Source organism: Dipteris shenzhenensis, chromosome 9 (genome assembly GCF_047967505.1).
Source record: "Dipteris shenzhenensis isolate YYH24624 ecotype China chromosome 9, Dip_SZ_1.0, whole genome shotgun sequence".
Taxonomy (NCBI): Eukaryota; Viridiplantae; Streptophyta; class Polypodiopsida; order Gleicheniales; family Dipteridaceae; genus Dipteris; species Dipteris shenzhenensis.
The window spans coordinates 14810965-14835102 of NC_141604.1; the positions used below are offsets into that span (position 1 = coordinate 14810965).

The 24138-nt window shown below is 48.7% G+C and overlaps 1 protein-coding gene across 2 annotated transcripts in view; it reads left to right on the top strand.

Annotated features, from left to right (window-relative positions):
* Positions 1-24138, top strand: part of LOC147898252 (ARM repeat superfamily protein) — a 124559-nt gene that overhangs the window by 38411 nt on the left and 62010 nt on the right. The window lies entirely within an intron of this gene.

The following is a 24138-nucleotide window of genomic DNA, read 5'->3' on the forward strand; positions in this document are numbered from 1 at the left end:
CAAAACTAATCATATGGAGAAGGACTGTTTCAAGGCTCATCCATGCACCATTTGTGGCCGTGATAATCACCGGGAGAGGGACTGCTACTCCAAAACCTCTACATCAACCCCTGCATCTACCTCAGCCCATGTTGCTACAACATCTCCATCAGCTGATCCTTCCTCACATGATGAGAAGTGGGCTTTCTGATTACTTCTATGTCTTGTCTACCACCTTGACCACCGATGATGTAGGTCAAGGGGTTCTAGTGTCTTGGTCTTTCTGTTTGTCTATTGTCAGTCTCCTGTCTATCTAGTCTTATCTGTCTGTCTATTTGTCTATCAATCTGATTGTGTTTTAGATCCATCTTGTTCCTACCCTTGTGGACCCATATGAGGATATCACTTGAGGAGGGGTGTCTCAGGATCTTTTGTCTGTCATGTTTTCTATCTTATCTCTCCGTCTATCAGTCTTTATGTCTGTCTTCTAGTCTTTTCTTTCTGTCTTACTCTTAGTGTCCACTTAAGGAGGGTGTTGGAGATAAGTGCACACTAAGTGTACTATTTCCTAGTCTACATTAGTCTAAGTCTAAGTCTAAGTCTAAGTCTAGTCTTTATGTCTTGAGTGTGTGCCATGTGGCACTTCTACAATTATCCCATAAGCACTCTTGCTTTAGGTCTTGTACTTTGGCCCATATATTCAACGGTCACATCATTGTAATATATTAGTCTAGCTTGTGTCTTGTCTACACTCTCCTCAAGGTATTTCTAGTCTTTCAGTCTTGTTATTTCATTTCCAGTTTCTAGTTCTAGTTCTTGCTTCCATATTCCAACACCCCTGCCTACTCAGCAACGAGGCTGTACCAAAGATATGCCGTCCGCCTAGCAACCATTGTCTGCAAGGGACCCATCTCCTAGAGAAACCAAAAACATATTCCCACACGGAACATGTTACTTGCCAAAGCCAACAAATAGGATACACAATGAATTCGAACCCACTTGCATTCAATGCTCTTCCCACTCACAATAGGCATCAGTATCACAACATATTTGCCCTGTGAGGCTTTGCTCTCACACCCATGTGACCATAGGCAACCATTCTCAGTGCAAACACCTGCATTTAGCCTGAGAGAGCATTTACTAGCAGCCCAAACAAGGCCACACGCTCCCCAGACAATCTCAAGTGTCCACTGACTCATTGGAATATCCAAACAATGGGTGAAAGCATCACTGAACTGCCCATGGTGATCGGAAGCACGAACAACCTCTGCAAGCATTCATTGTAACCGTCTTGCCAAGCAAGTCTCTTCAAGACAACCAACCCAATGCACACGGGTAGACACAAGAAAGCAAGCTCAGAGTTCATCTCAAGCTCTTCCACGAGCCAGTGCACAACTCCTTGCTAGCTTTCTGTTCACATTGCCATGTAGTTAGCTACACCAAGCATCCTTGACCCAAATGCCTCTGCAAATAGCTCACATGAGCTGTGTAGTAGGCCAACAGCAGCCCCTTCACAAGAACTACAAACTGTACGGCAGATTTATGCATAAGGATCAGCTTTGCCATGCAAGCCACGGGAGAACCTTTAGCTGCAGCCAAAAGCATCCTATGCACATTTTGAGAGTCCGCGCTGCTATCCGTACACTGACAGTCCGTACCAGAGAGGCGTCCGCACAGCTTTTTGCAGTCCGTACCGTCTATACGGACTGCTCTGTACAATCATATATCTTCAATAGTTCATTACCAGCAGCGACTACAGAAATCCGTACAGCTGTATGCCTCAATCCAAAGTCTTATGTACTGTCGTACAGTCCCAGCCCGCTCCGTCCTTAGGTGCAGCTCTTGCAAGTTCTTTTTTCTTTCTCTGTGATCATCCGTTACGCCATTTTCTTGCCCCAAGGCCTTCCAAAGCCTTCCTTTCCAAAAGGGCTTGCATAGGCATGCCACGTGCAAGCCCGTGCCTTAGGTTGCCCCCAAGGGCTTTCATTTGCCCTTACGCCCCCTCTAGTGGGGCTGTTTTAAAAACCCCACCAATGACCAAGCTCAATCCTAAGGTTCTTTGGGCCCCTCTTGGCCCTAGATCTTTCTTTTGCACCCAAGGCACAAATGCTAGGGGTTCTAGCACATCAAGCAACCCTTGACCTCGCCCCTTGTTTTCGTAGGGTCCTGCCCACATGCACGCCAACATGCATGCGCCAGAAGTCAGGCCCTCATGACAATCTTGATGCCCATAGTTCATCCCATTTTAGCCTCTCCCGTCCTCTTTCGTTTTGTCCCGTTCATCCTGTTAACCCTGTGTCCCGGCAATCCCATTCTGTCCTTGTCTGCCCGTTAGCCTCAACCCCTTCAGCCTCCCGTTCAGCGTGTTAGCCCGTCAATTTGCGTAGCTCATACAACCTTATAGCCACGCCCACGCCATGCCATTGCCATCGCCATCGCCAACGCACCGGCCAAGGGGTGACAAAACGAACAAGTTTGGACTTGAGCTGCTGTGAAGACCACTTGCCATGAAATAGAGAGTCGCCATGATAATCCGTCGTCTCCCGCTTGCGTTGCCTGTACCATTCCGCTACCATGGTCTCTCAGATTTGGCCGTTCGGTTAGTTTCTAGGTTTAGTTTGGTGGGGTTGGGTTGAGTTAGTGGGTTTAGGTTAGATCATTTTAAAGAATAGTTAGGTTAGAGTAACCACTTGTAATCTAACTGTGCTAACTATCTTAGTGATCTTTAGGTCAGTCCTAGGTGACTTAGGGGGCAGGGGGAAAAGAAAAGAAAAAGAGCCAGCCTCCTCATGAGGGATCACAACCCCTAGATGGTACGGCTTCACGTACGTGCAAAAAGAGAGTTTAAAATCAGCGTCAAAGCATGGGAAAAGGAGAGCGTGAGAATGACAAAGACAAAGGGAGAAACAAGAAAGAGGATAAGATTCCAAAGCAACTGAATATAGAGGACGCGAATACACGAGTCAACAGGAGCGATCTAGGAGTGGACAACAAAGCAATAACGAAGAAGGCTACATAATCCACCCCGGCAGTATCATCATCATGATCATCCTCATCAACATCCACCTAAGGGTCTTCTACTTCAACTTCGACTTCGACATCCACATCGATCGGTGCATCAACTCATTTTTAACACCAGGTTCACCACCTACTTCACGGTCTTCGGATACCCATGCTGGCCTACAATACTCTTTCTCTTCCCCTCACTCCTCCCTCTTAGCCAACTCTCCTTTCAGTACTCTACGGGAGTCACCTCATCATTGGTGTCCCTCTCTCTATACACTTGATTCACCGCCATCAGGAGCCACCCACACTGGGACACAATACTCCTCACCTTCCCTTTCGCCCTTGCCTCTCCCTCTCAGTTAGCCGCCCTCGTTGTTCCAGCTTCTTGGGATGTCTTTGCCATTGCCACAGACATTTCCCTAGACATCTCTCCACCTCACCCAGCTCACTCAGTCACCATCCACGTTTCAGCCACATCCCCCTACATTCATATCAGCTCCTTACTAGTTCCAACTCCCATGAGGACCTGAGTACCTGAGGGTTGAGCTGCCTGTTGCATGGGAGCCCCTACTCATAGAGGTACATAGCATACGAGCGTGAGAGGCGGAGATGTCACACTGTGCACAGGAGCAAGCTAGAGTCATATAGGAACAGGCCGCCCTCATCCAGGAGCTGAGGCGAGACATCATACAGATCAAGGAGGAGGTGACCACCTTGAGGACAGCCCCTGTAGGTATTGCATCGACGGCTGTAGAGGCTCAAAGTGCCACTACGCAGTCTGCCATTGCATAGACGACCAAGTGGGTAGGCAACTGTTTCGGTCATCCCCTTGGAGCAGCAACAAAAGGCCAGTAAGGCCCTCAACATCAGAGTTCGGGGTATTCCCCGCATAGATACCATTCCTGTGGGTGACGTGATTACCATTGTGGCCACCACCTTGGGGGTCTCAGAGCATGGGATCGAGGGGGCCTAGTGAGTAGGGAGAGATCCCAACCAAGAGCAGCCCCTTGTCATACGCTTCTGGGACACCTAGGCACGATTGGCAACACTTCGACGTAGACAGGCCCTGCGTGACCACCCTGCGATATCCAGGATGAGGACGTGGCACCCTTGCAGGTTGCGGAGAGGCGTGTTCTCTTACAGCAATGGGATGTGGTCCGCAAAGAGGGGTGGTTAGACGGTCGACTTATGACAGGCCCCTGTAGGGCACCCACCCGCTCTTGCACATAGGGAGGCGGGGTCTATGAGACCCAGGATACCGAGTCCCTTTCATGCACCATCTGGAACTGCAATGGTACCTTGTCGTCTAATGCAGGGAACTTCTTGGAATCCTTTGCAAGACAAGACATAGTCTTTTACACAAAGACACACCAAAGCCCAGTGCGTCCACTGCTGATCGTCAGCGGATACACATGGGAGTCAGCGTTCAAAGATGAGATGAGGGAGACAGGTGGAGTATGAGGATTTGGAGGAGTGCCAGTGCTCTACAGATCCTCTCATTGGGACCATCTCGATCGAGAGAAGCGATGCACACTCTAGATTCATGTGGGTCAGATGAGCCGTGATCTCTTCATAGCAGTATGCTACTTGATGGTAATTGAAGAAACAATTTGAGATAACAAAAGATATCTTGAGACAAAAGATTACAAGCAATATAGAGATCTTTAAGTAAAAGACTGCGCACCCCTACTAGGTTTGTTGCAGCATACAACACAAGATAATTAGCCACAAAGGCTTGATGAATGATCACGACACACACAGTGTTATATGTTTCCTCCACTCATCTATTCTATATACTCCTCGTAGGAGTTCACAACCAGCGCAACAGCATTTGATCCTACTCTACACTCTCTCTCTGTCTCTCTCTTGAACTGCTTCTCATGCTTCTCTGGATGATCACAAGTTGGTCGAGATGGCCGCATTGCACAAGCAAGAGGTAAGTGTTGTAGAAGATAGAACCCACTAGACACCTCAAAGGTCACGACCACGTGTAGACCTTGCCACGTATTGTTGCATGCAAGAAACGACCAATCAAGCAAGCTTGATTGCATGGGCCAATCCCATTGCTATGTTTGCGCCACCCAGCCAATCAGATGATACTCCAGAAACCTTAGGACTATAGAGGCCTCCCCATGAGGATGAGCTACAAGGCTGTGAGCCAACATACCCCCCCTCGCCAAAATGGGGAGTCCTTCACATGCTATCAAAGAGCAAGTAAACAACATAGCTAGCTCGCAAAGAGCCCAATATCAAAAAAGCTTCATCAACAAAGAAGAAAACTGCTCACAAAGAGGTCGTTTGCTCACACAGAGCTTGTCTGTTCACACAGAGCCCATTGACAAAGTCTCCTTCAAAAAGCCCATCCTTGATCCTTCAAGAACTCAGCTTCTACAAACATAGATGTCTCTTTCGCACCTTCCACGATCATGGCCTTCTCTTTACCTTTATCTAGTTATGTGACTTCATCATGTTTCTTGGTGTAGCAGAACTTCTCCACATGACCATCTTTTCCACAGTAAGAACAATGTCGAGTGTCTCGCACGGTTATCTTCTTTTTGTCGATAGTTGAGTAAGCTCTTGAGTCGTAAATAGACAAACATGTACGCTTCTCCTCACTTAAGAGCATTCCCGCACAATCTAGGTAATCTAAATCATCATCAAGACGTAAAATCCGAACTATTTCACCAAACTGCTCCATAGGTAAACTTCTAAGTAATATAGCCTTCTTATCTTCCTCCTCGTCTCGCTCTCCTACATCACTTAACTGCCTTAGAAGAGCTTGCATGCGGTTTAGAAACACCGAGTGTCTCAGATTCATTCATCTGAAGATCAAATAAATCTTGTTTGAGATTCGACTTCGAGTGCTTCATGTGAATTCCGAATAGAGCTTCCAGTGTTTGCCAATTCTCTGCTGCTGTGGCTTTCACATCAAGGTGGTGAAAGTACTCAGGTCCTAAAGCTCTACCCGTATAGCCAACTTCCTTCTCATCCTTCTGCTCCCACATAGGAATTTTATCTGCATCGTGAGAGCGCTCCTTCGGCTTCTTCTCTTTACTTGCAACAATCTGCCAAAGTCCCTTTTGCATGAAGAGTAAACGCGTAGCCAATTGCTAGGAAGCAAAGTTTTGACCATTGAAGGTCACTAGTATTGCTCCGCCCTTATCCTTCTTTGATGCATCCATCGTCAAAATCGATTAGGATTGAGAAGAATTCAAAAACAGGCGGCTACTAAACTATCAAGCGATGATCTTGACTCTCGACATCGTCTACTCCTTCATTTTCTCATAACTAGAAGTTTTGCCTTCGTATTGATAGCTTGTTTAGACATGTAAGAATCACAGTACCTCGCACAAAATCTCTCAAAAACTATTGACTCTGCTCTGATACCATTGATGGTAATCGAAGAAACAATCTGAGATAACAAAAGATATCTTGAGAAAAAAGATTACAAGCAATATAGAGATCTTTAAGTAAAAGACTGCGCACCCCTACCGGGTTTGTTGCAGCATACAACAAAAAATAATTAGCCACAAAGGCTTGATGATTGATCATGACACACACGGTGTTATCTGTTTCCTCCACTCACCTGTACTATATACTCCTCCTAGGAGTTCACAACCATGCGCAACAACATCTGATCCTACTCTACACTATCTATCTCTCTTGAACTGACTCTCATGCTTCTCTAGATGATCACTCGGTCGAGATGGCCGCAGCGCACAAACAAGAGGTAAGTGTCGTAGAAGATAGATCCCATGAGACACTTTAAAGGTCACGACCACGTGTAGAACCTGCCACGTATTGTTGCATGCAAGAAACGACCAATCAAGCAAGCTTGATTGCATGGGCCAATCCCATTGCTATGTTTGCGCCACCCAGCCAATCAGACGATACTCCAAAAACCTTAGGACTATAGAGGCCTCCCCATGAGGATGAGCTACAAGGCTCTGAGCCAACACTACTTCCCACCTGAGACATCTCACTTTGCCAGGAATACACGTGAGGAGGGTGAGACGTCTCCATATGTATCTCTCTATCCAAACATTCTGGGTTTTTCAGGTCGCGGGGAAGTTCTTCTTGTTGGGGACTTCAACGCAAGGATGAGGACACGTCAGGTACTGATTCTAGACTTCCGGGATGATTCCATACTGCTACAAGACATTGACCTTGATGAGGCAGACGGGTATCTGCAGACTGACAGGGGCCAATCATACGGGCATGCACTTTTGGACCTGGGTAGGGTATATGGTCTCATCATGTATAATGTTCTTGAGCTATGGCCCTCCTTAGGTGGCTTCACTTGTTTCCCACGCGGAGGGGGCTCTAGCGTAGTTAACTACATCATGGGATCTTGTGCCTTCACATCACGCATTACTGACTTCTTTGTTTCACCACTCCCCCTTGGGGTAGACCACACTTACGTCTTCTTCAACTTCTCTACCCCCCATTTCACAGCACCACATACACTGCCAATCACATACACCACTTATCATGACATACACTTTGATCACGACTTATCATCTGCTTACTCTGCACGGCTATACACACTACTCACATACCCCTATTAGAGGACTGGGCTGCCCTGATTAGTCGCTCACTTCACGAGGCTGCCCTATATGCCTTTCCGTACATACCACGTTCCACTAGACCTCCATGAAACCGGCCTTTAGTAATCAAAAGGGCAGTGATCTTCTTCTACTCAGTCATAAACTTTATTAATAGCCATAATGCATGCTTCAGTCACTTCAACCACTTTGCAAAACTTAGAAACAAACTTCAACAACAACAAAGGGGAGGCTAGCCTGCTCAGTGAAAACAATACACAATGCACCCACTGGCCCCAAATGCCTTGGTGCCCCTTACGGTATTTATTTAATGCTTCTGAATGGAAATGTTTTACACCAGGATTCACCCCTGCACTGTTCCTCTCTGCAAATCGTGTCTGTCTTCAAGGCATCTAATCTAGGTGCACCACTAGAATACCAACTGGCAAGGCATACTCAGGCATCCACTTCTGATCTGACCCAACTGAGAGGCATTCAGGCATCCATACCACTGGCAAACTGAGCTCAAGGCAGCCTCAAGGCTATCACATGCATCCACACTATCCTTAGGCCTTCCACCACACGAACACCCTTGCCTCTAACTGCTTGCTAGAACCTGTAGGAGTCCTGAAAGGACTACAAACTACACACATGCACTACACACATGCACTGTAAAAGCTCCAAAGCAAGAAAGAACAATGAAAAAAACCTGGAGCCAATTCCCGCTGTCTGTGGTAGAGGGGTGAGCTCCTCCTTGCTTTGCACCTATCCTTCGTCTAGGCTCCCCGCAGGGTGCAGGTGGCTTCCAGCAATCAGGATAAGAGAGAAATGAAGATAGAGAGCGGAGGGTGAGCAAGAAAGAGCTGAAGAGGATCTCTAGCTTGCAGATCTGCCCCAGAGCCTTAGCAACGGGATCTGGCCTTAAATTCCTTGCTTCAACCAACCTCAGCTACCTCCTAGGGACCCGCGTCCTATTCTGTGCCAAGCCGTACAGTCCGTACGGTTCAAATTCAACGCCAAAAATTACCTCGAGATTCGTGCCATGTTGTACGGTTGTCTCGGGATGCGTGCTAGCAGCTAGGGCTTCTTCTAGAGGTTGCAGGAGCCGGCTCCAACCAGGTCCTGAATGTGTGCAACTGTAGTAGATCCTCTGGAATGACTTGGTTGTCCTCTAGCGGAATAGATGGAGCGGGAAGGGAGGTAGTCTGTCTATGTGAAGCCCCAATGTCTTAAACCACCTACATGTCTGGGCATACCAACCTCTCTCATCCCCACTGTCTGCGAGGTCCATGGATGAAGACAAAGCCAGCCATGACAGCCTGCACCACTTCGTTGTACTGGAGCTGTATTGTTTGATGCGGTGTTATAGGTAATGGTCTGGAATGCCGCATCTAACTAGTGGAGGCCCGCCAAACTCAGCCTGAATGATATGACGTGGCACGGATGGCTTGCTCGGATCATTCGTGAGAGCAGGAGTATCTATAGTCACTCTACCTGAGCCCACTTTGTGTCTAAAAGATCCAGCCCCCAACAAGAGCTGTCGTACATGCCTGCTGGTTGAACCAACTAGTCAAAGAGGAGAGCCTTGGTCCGGGGTCCTGAAAGTGTGAGTGGAAGCAATGTCTCTCTAGGCGAGCAAGTAAGGCATACCCCCTGCTCAAATGGGCTTGCATCGCTGGCCTCATCGTGAAAATTGGGCCAAAGAAGACGACACCCAGGTAGGTATATGAGGAGACAATCTCGACCAGTGATCCATTGAATGTGAACTGCCCTCTATGCATGACTGCTCGAGATGTGTTGAAGATCATAACCTTGGTCTTGCCAAAGTTGACCTTCAAATCATGCGACTCACAAAAAACCTGTAGTGCATCCAAGTGTTGCTAGAGGCCCTCAGCAGAGGAAGACATTAGAACCACGTCATCTGCGTATAAGAGATCCTGAATCAGAGTACCTGCAAGAGAGAAACCAGCTCCCCTAGTGATCCTATGAAGGTCTAGAGGTCTAGAGCTCGTATATATAGAGGCCAAACAAGGTTGGTGATAGTGGGCAACCTTGTTTGACCCCAGTGGTGCTCATAATCTCCTCCGTCCATCCGGCACCTGCTCGAACTTGGCCTGAGAGTCGAGACTCTCTCATAGAGTGCCATAACAGCCCATATGATCTCCTCGTCATACCCCAACGCCTATAAGTGTCACCAGTTGGGGCTTCTCCCAAGAAAATAAAGAATAATCTTTATTAGAATTGACTTAGGTCAAAGAATAGTTAAGTTAATTAACTAAGAATAAGTTTTATTGTTTTACTTTTGCTTTGCATCAGTACAAAGAGAACTGTGGGGACGCCCACAAGGGACTAGAAATAGTCCAAGAACTAGAATGCATGCATTAGACTAACCTTTAAGGGGTTAAAGTGTTGAATGTTGTTTGTGGCAATGTGTAGGACCAAGGAAAGTGCAAAGAAGCCCTAGAATTAGGGGAAAGGTGCAAAAATCAGGTCCTACCAAAGGCAAAAAGCATTGAGAAAGTGGGTGCTTATATGGAGGAGGGTCCCAGCTAGGCAGACAAGCAGGAAAAGCAGCGCAATTCTCAAGAAAGCCCTAAAAGCAGCAGAAAAAGCTAGAAAGCTTGGTTTTTGTATAAAAGTAGCTTTTGGGAAGAACAAAAGCATAAAATAGCTTTTAAAAAGCACTAAAGCTAGAAATAGCTTTCAGAAAGTAGGTTTAGCCTTTTGCTAGGCCAAATTTATAAAAGAAGAACCAAAGAGCTTAAGATCATTCAGTTTTGTACTCACTTCATGCTCTTGTGAAGAGCTAGTTGTACAAAGACTATTTTCTACTGCAATAAAGACCTTCGGGGGGGGCCAGCCCTTCTTTCTGGCCCTAGTGCTGTGTTCTTGCTTCTCTCCCTCATCTCCCAGCTACTCTACTTGTCGGCAATCATGTTTCAACAAGCTCTTCAAAGTTCCCACGCTTTGTTCAAGTTCCGGTTACAGATTCTAGTGCACGAGCAAATTGCGATATCTTCTATAGAGCTTGTCTTGGATTGTGTGCCAGGTTCTTGAGCCTGAGAGTGTTTCCTTTGCTGCGGTTCTGTGCCAGAGTATTCCCTTTGCTGCGATTTTGGTTTCTATGCGCGTGGATTGAAGCCCGTAAGCGCTTGCAAGCCGTGCCCGAGAGCCCATGAGGAATTTCCGGTTACAGATTCTAGTGCACGAGCAAATTGCGATATCTTCTATAGAGCTTGTCTTGGATTGTGTGCCAGGTTCTTGAGCCTGAGAGTGTTTCCTTTGCTGCGGTTCTGTGCCAGAGTATTCCCTTTGCTGCGATTTTGGTTTCTACGCGTGGATTGAAGCCCGTAAGCGCTTGCAAGCCGTGCCCGAGAGCCCATGAGGAATTTGCGATTGGTTTGAGGGCTGTTCTTTGGTTTAGTTACGGTTTCAGTAAGTGTCTAATGAGGCGGGCTCGTGGGACTGTGTCAAAGGCTTTGCGAGAATCCATAAAGCAACAATATACTCTCTGCTTCCGTGACCTGGCCTCCTTTATGACACCCCTGAGTGCAAATACGTGATCCATGGTCGCGTGGTCGTGCCGAAATCCTCCTTGGCCTTCGGCCACGTCGCTGCATCTCTGCAAACCTGTTGACCTCCGTGTCGAGTATTGATGCATAGATCTTGGGACATGACATGCCCAATCATAATGGTCGTGTAGTTTTTTGGGCTCATGGGATCTCTTGCCTTGTGAACATAGTTGCCAGAAACGGTTGTTTCTTGGTAGGAAACGGAAACGCCGTTTCGTAAAACCTGTTTTTGACCTAGATCCCCAAAATTGCGATTTCCGCGTGGCTCCTTTTTTCGCCGCCTCCCGCCCATTGCACTCCTTATGTGCATCCTTGCTGCTCTCTCCTCCTTCTCTAAGCTCTCTCCATCCCTCCATCCTTTGCTCTTGGACTCTCCATCCCGTTTTCCTCGGACCTCCATCCTTCTCTCTCCATCCTCTTCATCCTTCTCTCCATCTTCTCCATCCTGCAAGCTGCAGCTTGGCAGCCTGCTCTCCATCCCTCCATCCTTCTTCTCTCCATCCTCTCTTTAATCTTACCTGTAACCTCTCCATCCTCCTCCTCTCCATCCTCCTTCACTTCTACTGAGTATACTTTGGACCTTGGTGCCAGGTGGGCCGGTGGCAGCTGCTTTTTTTTATATCATCCATGGGTGCTTTTATTTTGAGTCTTACATGACTCATGAGTCATGATCATGAAATTTGTGGATCATGAATCATGATCATCTATGGAGTCTGGACATTGGATGCTTTCAAGTTTCAAGTTTCAAGTTTCAACTAAGTTTAAAGTACTCCAAACTTCTAAATTTCAGATTCTTGTAATGCCAAACTTGTTAGTCATGATACATGTTGATTTCAGATTATTGAAGCATCATTCAAGAATTTAGAATCATAGAGGCATGAATGATGCATTGATGCAAGTATAGATAATTGTATTATGTATGATTTGCACTCTATTGATAATCATATTATGTATAAAAAATAAATTTTTATACATAAATTGTATCATATTGCCGTTTCTTCTGTTTCCATTTTGGCGGGGGCCGGAAACTCTGTTTCTTCCGTTTCCGTTTCGGCTGGTAACTATGCTTGTGAATGGATGTGATAGTGTTAAGGGTCCACGTGTGTGGGAAGCCAAGGCAAACTGCGTCATTGAAAAGCTTTGCTAAGATCGGGGATAGGACAGCAATCCCATATGCGATAAACACAGTGCATAGCCCCTCATGATCTTTCGCTCGGCCGTCGTGGCGCTTCAATGTCGCATCCTTGACACCGCCGCTGGTGAATAGAGTGCAAGTGGTAGGGCGAGGTGAGTGTGACAAGTCTGGGGCTGGCTGGTTGGGAACGCCATACAATCTACGAGCATAGGTGTGCTAGACTTGAGTGTCAGTGAGGGGTAAGGGTGACTTTCGCTCAAGGAAGAGTGTTCAATAGTTCCTCCTCATTTTGGTAGACAAATGCATGTTTCTTCTGGTGTACTAGACGATGATACTCGCGTTCGTGTCAGGTTCACTCGGAAGGCTATATTTGGGCCTGTCGGTGAAAAGCCTTACACTCTTCATCGTACTAACCATTGGAGAGCACAGAACCAAGAGGTGGATGTCACGGGGATGTGAAAAGTGATGTAAAGTATCTTTGTAACTCAACCCATGCTTAACCATGGTTAAGTGTAGTAATGGTTTGGCCGTGAGGGACTGGCTAGAGGAAGTGCACACTTCCTAGAAGTTCCTAGGGGCAAAGTCTAGGTGCACCACTAGGTCCTAGGGGCAAGGCAAAGGCTTTAAAGAGGGGTCTAAAAGTTGGGCCCAAGGACAACCAACGTTGTCCTTGGTATGGTGGTTAAGGCTTTAATGAAGGGGCAAATGGCAAGAAAGAAGTGCCATTTGTCATTTGTGTGTATGCATGCCCTGCCCCCACCTACCATCTCTCTCCCCTCACCCTCGTGGAAGTTCGCAAGTCTAGCAGAAGCTCCCTGCTACATTCTTCGTTGCATTTGCTACTGCCTCTGTGCATTTGCTACTGTTTTGACTCTCTCCCCAGCTCAGTTTCTACGGAGACCACTGCTTGTGCATCTCTGAGGAGGGCTTCATTGTCCCACCAGAGTACACTCGGAAGCTCCCTGTTACATTCTTCGTTGCATTTGCTACTGCCTCTGTGCATTTGCTGCTGTTCTGACTCTCCCCCCAGCTCAGTTTCTATGGAGACCACTGCTTGTGCATCTCTGAGGAGGGCTTCATTGTCCCACCAGAGTACACTCGGATCCACTTCCACACTCACTAAGGATCTCTATGGGAAAGTTTTGAGTCTCATCACACCGACTCCACATTGAGAGCGGATGAGTTGAGGGGAACCGAGGGAGAGACGCCTATGCACATTATGTGATCTACTGGAGGTGGAGTCAGAGTAGCACTTCGCGTTCAGATGCCCTCTGTACTACGAGATCCATTGTCGATACCATTGCCTCTTTAGGGCCGGTTTTGGGCCACTATCCAGGCTTCTCTCATACCCAGACCAAGGATGTCTCGTTGTCTTCATCCATGAGGCGGTCCACCACAAGGAGCACTCACTCAGGATGCAGAGGCAATCTTCAGGCACATGGCCCGCCGACCCTTCTCAAAGCAGGATCACGGAGTTCTTCCAGTCAGATCACACGAGCCTTGCGGCCACTGATAGCAGGCGCAACAGAGATCCAGATCGTGAGACACGCTGAACTTGACAGCGGATGGACATGCAGATCACATTGAGCGACCTCCCATCCATGTGCTTGGGACACGACCCATAGGGGTACAATAGCCCTAGTCAAGAGCAGAGTCATTGCTAGGAGACCGAGATCGGTAGCACCCACAGACAATCGCCAACGCTCCATCACTGGCTACACATTAGTACCTCTCTGACACACATATACCCTTGCATTGCATTTACCAGAGCCAGCCAGATTGATGGTGATTGACTCGATGGTGATGATGATGATGCCATTACTGATGACATGACTATGTACTACTTAGCACTTAGCATTCAGCATGGGTGATGATGCTCGTTTAGTAGCTCCACCCTTTCTGCTTGTTGCATGAGTTTTCTATCAGTCTCATAGACCCATCGGTCACAGTTCCTCACCCCCCACATAGCTCCCTTCTGTCTCCACCACTCTTATGTCCCCCCTTCCCCTCACCCAGCAGCCTTTCTCCACTCCTCTGCCATATACAGCCAGCCTATCGCCCACGCCCCCTTTGCCATACACCATGTCCCAGTTCGCACCCTCCCGGGTCCCACCTGAGACGATAGATTACATCTTTACAGAGCTACATCGACTACGGGATCATACCGTATCACAAGATCAGCTTATTCAGAGCATGTGCCAGGAGATCACTTACCTCTGTCAGGAGGTTGTCTCTCTCACTGCTACAGTCACAGCGGCCCCGCGCACTACACCAGAGGTGGAGGAGCGGATCGCTACCATCCAGACTGCTATTGCCGAGACTACGAGATGGGTGGACGTTGCGAGACGGGCACCCAAAGCAGTAGTCTCAGCCACCATCGCCGAGCAGGAACAGAGGGCCAGTAAGGCTCTCAACATCCGAGTACGAGGTATCCCCGCGCAGATTCACTCACCCCCTTAGCGGACGCGACTGCTTTCGTGACCTCTACCCTCGGCCTCGCCGAGCATGGGATCGAGCATGCATGGCGCATAGGATGGGACCCCATGCGCCCACAGCCACTCATCATCCAATTCAGGGATACTCAGGCTCGACTTGCAGCACTCAGGCAGCGTGCTACACTACGGGACAACCCTACTATCTTCATGGATGAGGATCTCACACCTATGCAGGTGGAAGAGCGGCGCACCCTGCTTTAGCAGCGAGATGTAGCCCGTCAAGAGGGGAAGTGGGCTGTCGTCCGAGATGGCCGCCTATTAGTTGGCCCCCGCCACCGAGCCTCACCAGGTATTCGAGACACGGTAGTAGACTCCCCCCCCAAATAGGGAGACATGGTCTATGAGATTCAGACTCGGCACACAATACCCTTGGCATGCACCATATGGAACTGTAATGGTACCCTATGGTCTGACCCTGGGAACTTCTCAGAGTCATACACTGGACGCGACATCGCTTTCTATACAGAGACACATCAGAGCCTCGAGCGCCCTCTCCCCTCGGTCAGTGGCTATACCTGGGAGTTAGTATTCTGTGAGGAGACCAGATATACTGGGGGGGGTCCGAGGGTTAGGCGGGGTTGCAGTACTCCTTCGTTCAGCGCTCACGAGCTTGATATCCATGGTTAGACGGGATGTCCATGCCCGTTACCTATGGCTCCGATTTCGACGCCTCTCCACACATGACCTCTTTATTGCAGTCTGCTACTTTCCTCCTGAGACGTCACATTTCGCACGGATGCTTCGTGAGGATATGGGGATATCCCCCTATCTAGATCTCTTCTCAGACATTGTGGAGTTCTCCAGACGCGGAGAGGTCCTCCTAGTTGGGGACTTCAACGCAAGGACAGGTGCACATCAGACATCACTCCTGGACTTCCACTCAGATCCGGTCCTATTACTTGAGATGGACACAGAGGACTCGGGCTTCCCCCGCTCCTCGGTTGACAGTCGCGCTCCCGTTACTGGGTATGGGCAGGCTCTTTTGGACCTTGGACGTATACATGATATGGTCATCTACAATGGACTAGACCGGTGGCCTGCCTCCTCTGGTTTCACATGTTTCCCACATGGCGGAGGAGCCAATGTCGTCGACTACATTCTGGGATCTCCTGCTTTAGCCCCACAGATCACTGACTTCCGCACTGCACCCCTCCCCCGAGGAGCCGATCACACCTACCTGTTCTTTCATATCCTTGCGCTCGAGCCCCTTCCAGCCACACCCCGCACTACACTACCTATCATGATATACACTTTGATCATAACCCCTCACCTGATTACTCAGCCCAACTAGCCTCCCTCCTCAGACACATAGACACCATACCCTCTCTAGATCACCGAGCCACCCTTATCACCCACTCCCTTCACAATGCAGCCCGCCACATTTTTCCTTCCACTACTCGGTCCACCCGCTGGCTCCACCCCTTGCAACAACTGGTATGATGACGAGTGCAAAGCATTACGCTGCACACTCCGACTCACGACCCAGCGAAACGCTAGGGCCAAACCCACGTCTCGCCAGGGATTATCGTCGACTAGTCCGTCGCAAGAAGCTAGCCTTCTTGCGCCAGAATGAGGATACGCTACTGAACATTCTGTTTAGTAGCAACTCCAAGGATTTCTGGAGGAAATTCCTAGAACGCCGATCCCCCTCCCCCCTCATAGACACTTCCCTCTAGCATTCCTACGCACGTACACTCTATGATATCCCTGATCAGCCTCCTCCCGACCTCTCAGCCAGCCCTCGCCCCACTTCTTGTATCCTCTTCACAACCCAGGGAGTCACCCACGCAGTGCATAAGCTTCACAACGGCCGAGCTAAGGATCATGAGGGCCTATGCACAGAGTTTGTTGCCTATGGCATCAAAACTCTAGCCCCCATCCTGGCAACACTGTTCAATGAAGCTGTCTGCCACGGGTTCCTCAGAGCCTGGACCCTGAACACTATCACACCCATCCACAAATCAAGAGATCCCATGGATCCAGGGAATTACATGACCATTATGATTGGACATGTTATGTCCAAGATCTATGCATCAGTGTTAGATGGCGAGGTCAGTGCTCGCGCAGAGGTACAAGGGCTCAGGGCATCCGGACAGGCCGGCTTCAGGGCGGATCACTCGACTTACGATCACATTTTTACACTTAGAGGGATCATTGAGGAGGCCAGACACAGGAGACAGGGAGTATATTGTTGCTTTGTGGATTTCCGCAAGGCATTCGACACCGTTCCCCGCGCCCGACTCATCAGACGCCTGCAGGAGTTAAGATACGACTCGGTGATTATCTGGGCAGTAGTAGCTCTCTATGAGCGGGTGACGGGGCAGGTCAGGATTGGCACCAGCTGGACCCCAGAGATCACGAGCACTATCAGAGTCAAACAAGGATGTCCCTTGTCACCGACTCTATTTGGCCTCTACATTGACGAGCTCGAGACCACCATCAGGACACTCGGAGGTGCAGGCTGCTCTCTCGCGGAGGCTGTCATCTAGATTCTCCTATACGTAGACGATGTAGTACTACTATCCTCTTCTGCTACTGGTCTTCAGCGACACGTGGATGGACTTCAGGTCTTTTGTGATACACATGACTTGAAGGTCAAACTTGGGAAAACCAAGGTGATGATCTTCAACACTTCCAGACCCGCTATGCACCGAGAGCAGTTCCTCTTCGTCGGCGACCCTGTTGAGATAGTTGACTCTTACATATACTTGGGCGTTGTCTTCTCAGGCCCGATCTTCACGATGCGCCTGGCCATGCAGGCCAGGATCAGTCGGGGATACGACGCTCTTGCCAGGCTGGAGCGACAGTGCTACCACTCCCACTTCCAGGACCCGCGGACCAAGTCTCTCCTTTTTGATTCTTTGGTCCGCCCAACAGGCATGTACGGTAGCCCTTGGTGGGGAGTCGACCTTTCAGACACAGAGTGGGCTCGAGTCGAGCGCCTACAGATACTGATGTTTGCTCGGATGATCCGCAGCAAACCATCGGTACCACACCAGATCATTCTAGCAAAGTTCGGGGCCTCACTCCTACAGCTTGATGCGGCTTTTCAGGCTATCACCTATCTCCACAGAGTCAGGGATTTCAGCTCCTCCCCCGACGGTCGCCTCCGTCTACCTTGGCTAGCCCTATCCTCCTCTATGGCCTTATCCGTTGATGGGGACTAGCGATGCTGGTATAGTCGTCTTTCCAGTTGGTTCACCCGACTGGGCCTCGACTTAGACCGGTTGCCTCCTTTTCAGTACAGCCTCGACGCTCCACCATCTCCCCTCTCCCCCACTGACCCTTCACGCTTTCCCTCACACTACTCGCTCCACGCGTCCACCACCACCTGGGACCATCCCTTGTAATAGTAGTTGACACGATGATGAGTGCAAGGCTTTACGTCGTCAACTTAGATTCGAAACCAAGAACCACCTCCTGAACAAACCAGAGATGCTGCGTGAGTACCGTCGATTGGTACGTAGGAAGAAGCTAGATTTCGTCCGCAAAAACGAGGAGGAACTACTGAATATTCTGTTTAGTAACAACTCTAACGACTTTTGGCAGAGATTTCTAGAGGGGTGGTCCCCTTCACCACTCACTGACACTCAAGTCTGGCATAATTATGCACGCATGCTTTATGATACCCAAATTAGCCAGCTCCTGACCTCACACATACCCCGCCCCACATCCTGCACACTCTTCACTAGGGGGGGTGTGAAGGATGCCGTGATGAAACTTCATAATGGGCAAGCGAAAGATCATGAGGACCTATGCACTGAATTCATTGCATATGGGATTAACCTCCTAGCCCCGATCTTAGCAAAGTTTTTTAATGAAGCTAATTGTCTTGGGTTCCCATGCACCTAGACTGTTAACACTATTTCACCCATCCACAAGGTAGGGGATCCCATGAGCCCGGAGAACTACATGACCATTATGATCAGACATGCCATGTTCTAGGAGTGCTTGATTCTGAGGTCAGTCGATTCGTAGAGATGCAGGGACTTAGAGCAGATGGACAGGTTGGATTCCGACATGATCATGGGAATGGATCACATCCTCAAGGAGGCGAGGGCACGGAAACATAGGGTTCATTGCTGCTTTGTGGATTTCCTCAAAGTCTTTGATACGGTTTTGAGAGCCCACCTCATCAGGCGTCTGCAGGACTTGGGGTTATGACCAGGAGTTTAGTTGGGCTGTCATGGCACTTTACGAGAGGGTTTCAGGCAGAGTTCGGGTAGTGTCTGGGTGGACATATGAGATCATGAGTACTATTTGGTCAAACAATGGTGTCCTTTATCACCAACCCTGTTTGGCCTCTTCATTGATGATCTTGAGACAGTTATGCAGACACTGGGGGGGGAGGGATGCTCTCTTGCTAGCACCCTGATTCATATCTTGTTATGCGCAGATGACGTGGCACTCTTATCTTCCTCAGCAGAGGGTCTCCAGAGACACCTAGATGCACTACAGTCCTTTTGTGATTCCCATGATTTGAAGGTCAACCTTGGTAAAACCAAGGTCATGATCTTCAACACATCCTGAGCCGCTCTGCACCGGGAGCAGTTCACTTTCGACGGATCGCCGGTTGAGATTGTTTCATCATATACATACCTAGGGGCTCTCTTCTATAGACCTCTCTTCACTATGAGAGCGGCGATGCAGGCCCACACTCAGCAGAGGATACGCTTCATTGGTAAGACTAGAGGTGCAGTGCTTCCGTTTACATTTCTAGGACCCACGGACCAAGGGCTTGCTTTTTGACTTCTTGGTCCGCCTAGCGGGGATGTATGGCAACCCTAGTTGGGAGCTGGATCCGTCAAATATGGAGTGGGTTCGGGTGGAGCGCCTACAAGTTCTTATGCTATCACCGATGATTCACAGTAAGCCGTCAGCTCCTCAACAGATCATTCAAGCTAAGTTTGGATCATCTCCACTACAGCTTGATGCTACATTTCAAATTATCATCTACCTATCTCGGGTTAGGGGGTACGGAGATTGCACTTCTAGATGTAGCAGATTACCATGGCTAGCATTGTCCTCCTCTATGGCACTATCAGGAGCAGGTGATCAAAGATGCTGTGGTTTGCATGCACAGAGAGATGGTTTGAGCGACTGGTACTCCACATGGATAGACTCCCTCCCTTCAAGTATAGCCTTGACGCACCTTTTTCCCCTCCCCTGTCTCATGAGGTCAACCGGGTCATTTGTGAGGATCTTTTGAAGCTACACATGTTCAGGACCTGGTTGGGACCGAGTGAGCTTCCTATGAAGCTCAGCTTCTACAGGGATCATTGTTTACATATCACAGCGGAGGGTTTTATTGGCCCACCAGGATATACATAGATCCACCCACCCCACCCCACTCACTGAGGATCTCTATTGGGCAGTTTTGGGTCTCTTCACATAGACTTCGCATTGAGAGTGGTAGGGCTGAGAGTTTTTCCAAGGAGAGGCACTTATGCACATTATTTACACACAGGAGATTGAGTCAGAGGAGCATTTCATTTTTAGATGCCCAGTCTACTATGAGATTCGAGGACGCTTCTATTGCCTCTTCAGAGATACTTTTGGGATATTGTCCCGCTTTCTCTCCTTTCCAGACCAGAGATGCCTAGCTGCCTTCATTCACGAGGCAGTCAGACACCGGGAGCGTCTACTTCGATCACGGGTACAGGAGCAGACCTTCTTGATAGACTCTTCTCAGAGCTTGATCATTGATTTCTTCCAGCCAGACCATGCGAACTCCCGTACCACGAGGCCCGGTCATGATCGTTACATAGAGCCAGCGACGTGATAGTTCAGACAGAGGGTGGATGCAGAGATTACACTTGGGGATATTCCTTCCTTGCTCAGAGTTGGGGCTCCATCGATAGGGGTTATAGTAGCCCTTGTCAAATGCAGAGCTACGACCAGGAGATGACACATGACCACGTCCGCGGGCAGCCGCCAACACTCTATCTCTGACTTTATGCCCTCATTACCTCATCTCGCTTGATGCTCTGATGATGAGGATGTTGGTGTTGTGTAGACGATCATCATTCTGACATGACTATGTAGCACTCAACACTTATCATTTTGCATTTTGCATTGCAGTGGATCCTCGTTTAGTTACTCCACCCACACAGCTTGTTTGTATCATGATTTTTCACAGTCTCATAGACCCATTGGTCTTTCGAAGACTTTAATAAAATTTATCTTTCTTTCTTTCTTTCCCTTTCTGGAATCATCTATGCGACTAGTTGAGAGTGGGGCCCGCATGGCGTGGTATGCACACATTTCCAGGTAGTTTGACAGATAGGGCATTCAGATGGATGGTCTCCCCTCCTTGCAGTACAGCTTAGATGCCCTTGATCCCTTGGTCCCACGGGATGAGATCAATTGTATTATACGTTGAACCTACTCTAGCTTCACATGTCATGGACTTGGGGGGGGGGGGGGGGGACTAGGAGCTCCCCACCAAGACCTAGTTCTACCACGACCATTTCCTGAGAGTGTCGGAGGATGGAGTGATCATCAGACCCAAGTATCTGGACGACAGGATAGTATCACATTCCTAAGGATCACCATCGGATGGATGTGGGTCTCATCCTATTAGCTGAGGGTTGAGGCACGGAGAGCTACATGTACACCTAGGGAGTAAGAGATTTGCAAACTATGCACTCTAAGAGAGAGAGCAGCACTTCCTATGTACCTGCCCGGTTTAGTATGAGATCCGAGGACGTTATCACCGCCTCTTCCAGGAGGGACATGGCTTTAGACCTCTCTCCTGGCTGATTCATTTCCAGGGTCTGCGTTCGCCTCTATCTAATGGAGATGAGACGACATAGAGAGATCCTTATGCGTCAGATCATAGAGCAGGAGAGGGTAGTGCCGCAGGAGACAAGGGTGGATCGAGCTCAACGACCCATCACAGATTTCTAGGCATTTTGATGGCACAGGGCCTTGCACTCATCATCATACCAGCTATTACAAGAGATGGTCCTAAGAGGTGGTGGACAAGTGGAGCGAGTAGTGTAGGGAAAGGCGTGGAGTGCAACCTCGTAAAGTGAGCGAGTGATCAAAGCTGTGCGATCCAGCAAGAGAGGTATGAAATCAATTTATGTTAGCAGTGTATAGAGTTGGGTAGAGTAAGTGGGTGAGAGACTGCGATCGAAGTGTATGTCGTGGTAATTGGTATGAGCAATCAGTGGTGTAGATGGTATTGCGAGATGAGGAGTGAAGATGCAAAAGAAGAGGTACGTGTGGTCTGCTCTTGAAGGAGGCAGTGCAACAGTGAAATCAGTGATACGAGAGGCGAGGGCAGGGGATCTCATAATGTAGTTGACTATGCAAATCCCCGCCCATGTGGGAAGCAAGTAAAACCACCAGAGGAGAGCTATTGGCTGAGACCATTGCAGATAAGGAGATCATGCATCCTACCCAAATCCAACAAAGGGTGTCCATAAGATGTGACTGGGACCCATCTATCAGCTGAGACCAAAGTCGAAGTCTGGCAACAAGGCATCATCTCTGAAGTTAAGGAGTGGCACCTAACGTATCCCCGTCCTCGTGTTGAAGTCCCCCAACAAGGACTTCACCGCGGCTTGAGAAATCTATAATATCTGGGTAGAGTGCTACATATGGCAACGTCTCAGTCTCCTTCCTGATATCTCGAGCAAAGTGGGAAGTCTCAGGCGGGAAGTGCAATGAATAAGTCTTGGTTGTCCGTATGACGGATTCGGATCAAAAGGAATCTGGAGTGAATGTCTCTGCTCTCTACGGAGATTGCCTTGAATAGGGATGATATGTAAAGCACTACTACGCCTCTTGAACCTATAAGCAGACTCCTAGTTGTATCCTGCTGACAACTGGTAGTGGGCGCTTTGGACTCTGGTGTGTCTTTGTATAAAACACTATATCTCGGTCTATAAAGGACTTTGAGAAATTCCTTTGTTCTGACCATAAGGTACTATTACAGTTTCAAAATGGTACAGGACAGGCTCTCGGTATCCTGAGTCTCATAGACCCTGATGTGGCGTTTCCGTTTTCCCGTTTCCGTTTCCCCTAACTATGCTCCCCACTTGCCAAGCCCTCTTGATGGCGTGCTCTATGATCCCCAAAGTGGTAGCCACAAAGGTGGTCGCATCATCCATCAGCATAGCTATGGTGCGAGAGATTCCACAAACTCTGATGTTGAGAGCCTTACTGGCCCTCTCTTGCCACTCCATGAGAGTGTCTGAGACTTTTGCCTTCGCAGGCTCCCGGTTGGCCACATCCACCCATCTGGATGTCTCCTCGATCATAGATTGCATGCTAGCAATCTGTGCATCCACCACTGGTGTACTCCCTTGGGCTGTACGTAGGGCAGTGACCTCCTTTTGGATTTATGAAGTGTTGTGTCTGAGTCCCTGAATGAGCCCATCTTGCTCCTGTATAACCCTGGCCTGCTCCTGTATAACACGAGCTTGATCGTGGGTGAAGTGGGCCTGAACCTGTGCGAAGCGAGTCAACTCCACCACCATGCTCATATACAATGCACCTCCATGAGAAGAGACTTCCATACATCTGGTGAATCAGCTTGTGGAAACTCAGGTCCTCGAGGGATCTGAAATCGAAAAGGCTGGATTACAAATGTGGGGGGGTGAGGCTGAATAGTCCGTGGTGACTGAGTAAGCTGGGTAAGTATGAGGATGACTGAGGCAGTGGTGAGGTGATACTTGTCAGAGGCGGGAGGGGTGGCTGGCTAAGAGGGAGAGGTGGAAGAAAGGATGGAGAGTAAAGTGGGCCTGTATGTGTTGCCTCTAACGATGGCAACACGAGTGGTGAATCTAATGATAAGTCTGTGCTAGGAGGAGAGAGGTCGAGATTGACCTCCCTGTCGAAGATGTAGCTGAGATAGATGCTGTAGTTGAGGCAGACGATGTACTATCCACTCCAAGTCCACTGCGGTTAAAGCGCTTGTTTACATCCTTGAGCTTCAACTGCCTCTGGTGATTCTTGTCTTCTTCTTGTGTTTGTCCTTTTCATTGTCCTTATCTTTATCTCCTTTTCCCATATTGAATCAATTCTGACACGTTGCCTGTTCTGCAAGGGGGCCCCTAAGCGGTGGAGCAACCCATAATGGGAAACATGTAGAACAGCCCCCCCTCAGGATGATTTAATTCAGCTCAGCAGGGAGAAAGAAAAGGCAGAATTGGAGTCAAAAATACCCATCTTCAAAGATTAGATGCAAGCGATGGGAAACTCAGAGACATGAAGCAATGGAGGGGTGACATGCAAAGAAATGGATGAATTAAAATAAAAAAATGAAAAAAATAGAAGAGAGATGGGAGTTATGCAGGCCACCATGCAAAGCAAAACACGCAGCAGATTACCAAGAGGAAAGCAGAGATGCTGGAGTGGAAAGATGTGGTAAAAAAAGTCACATCAGCTCCCAAGGA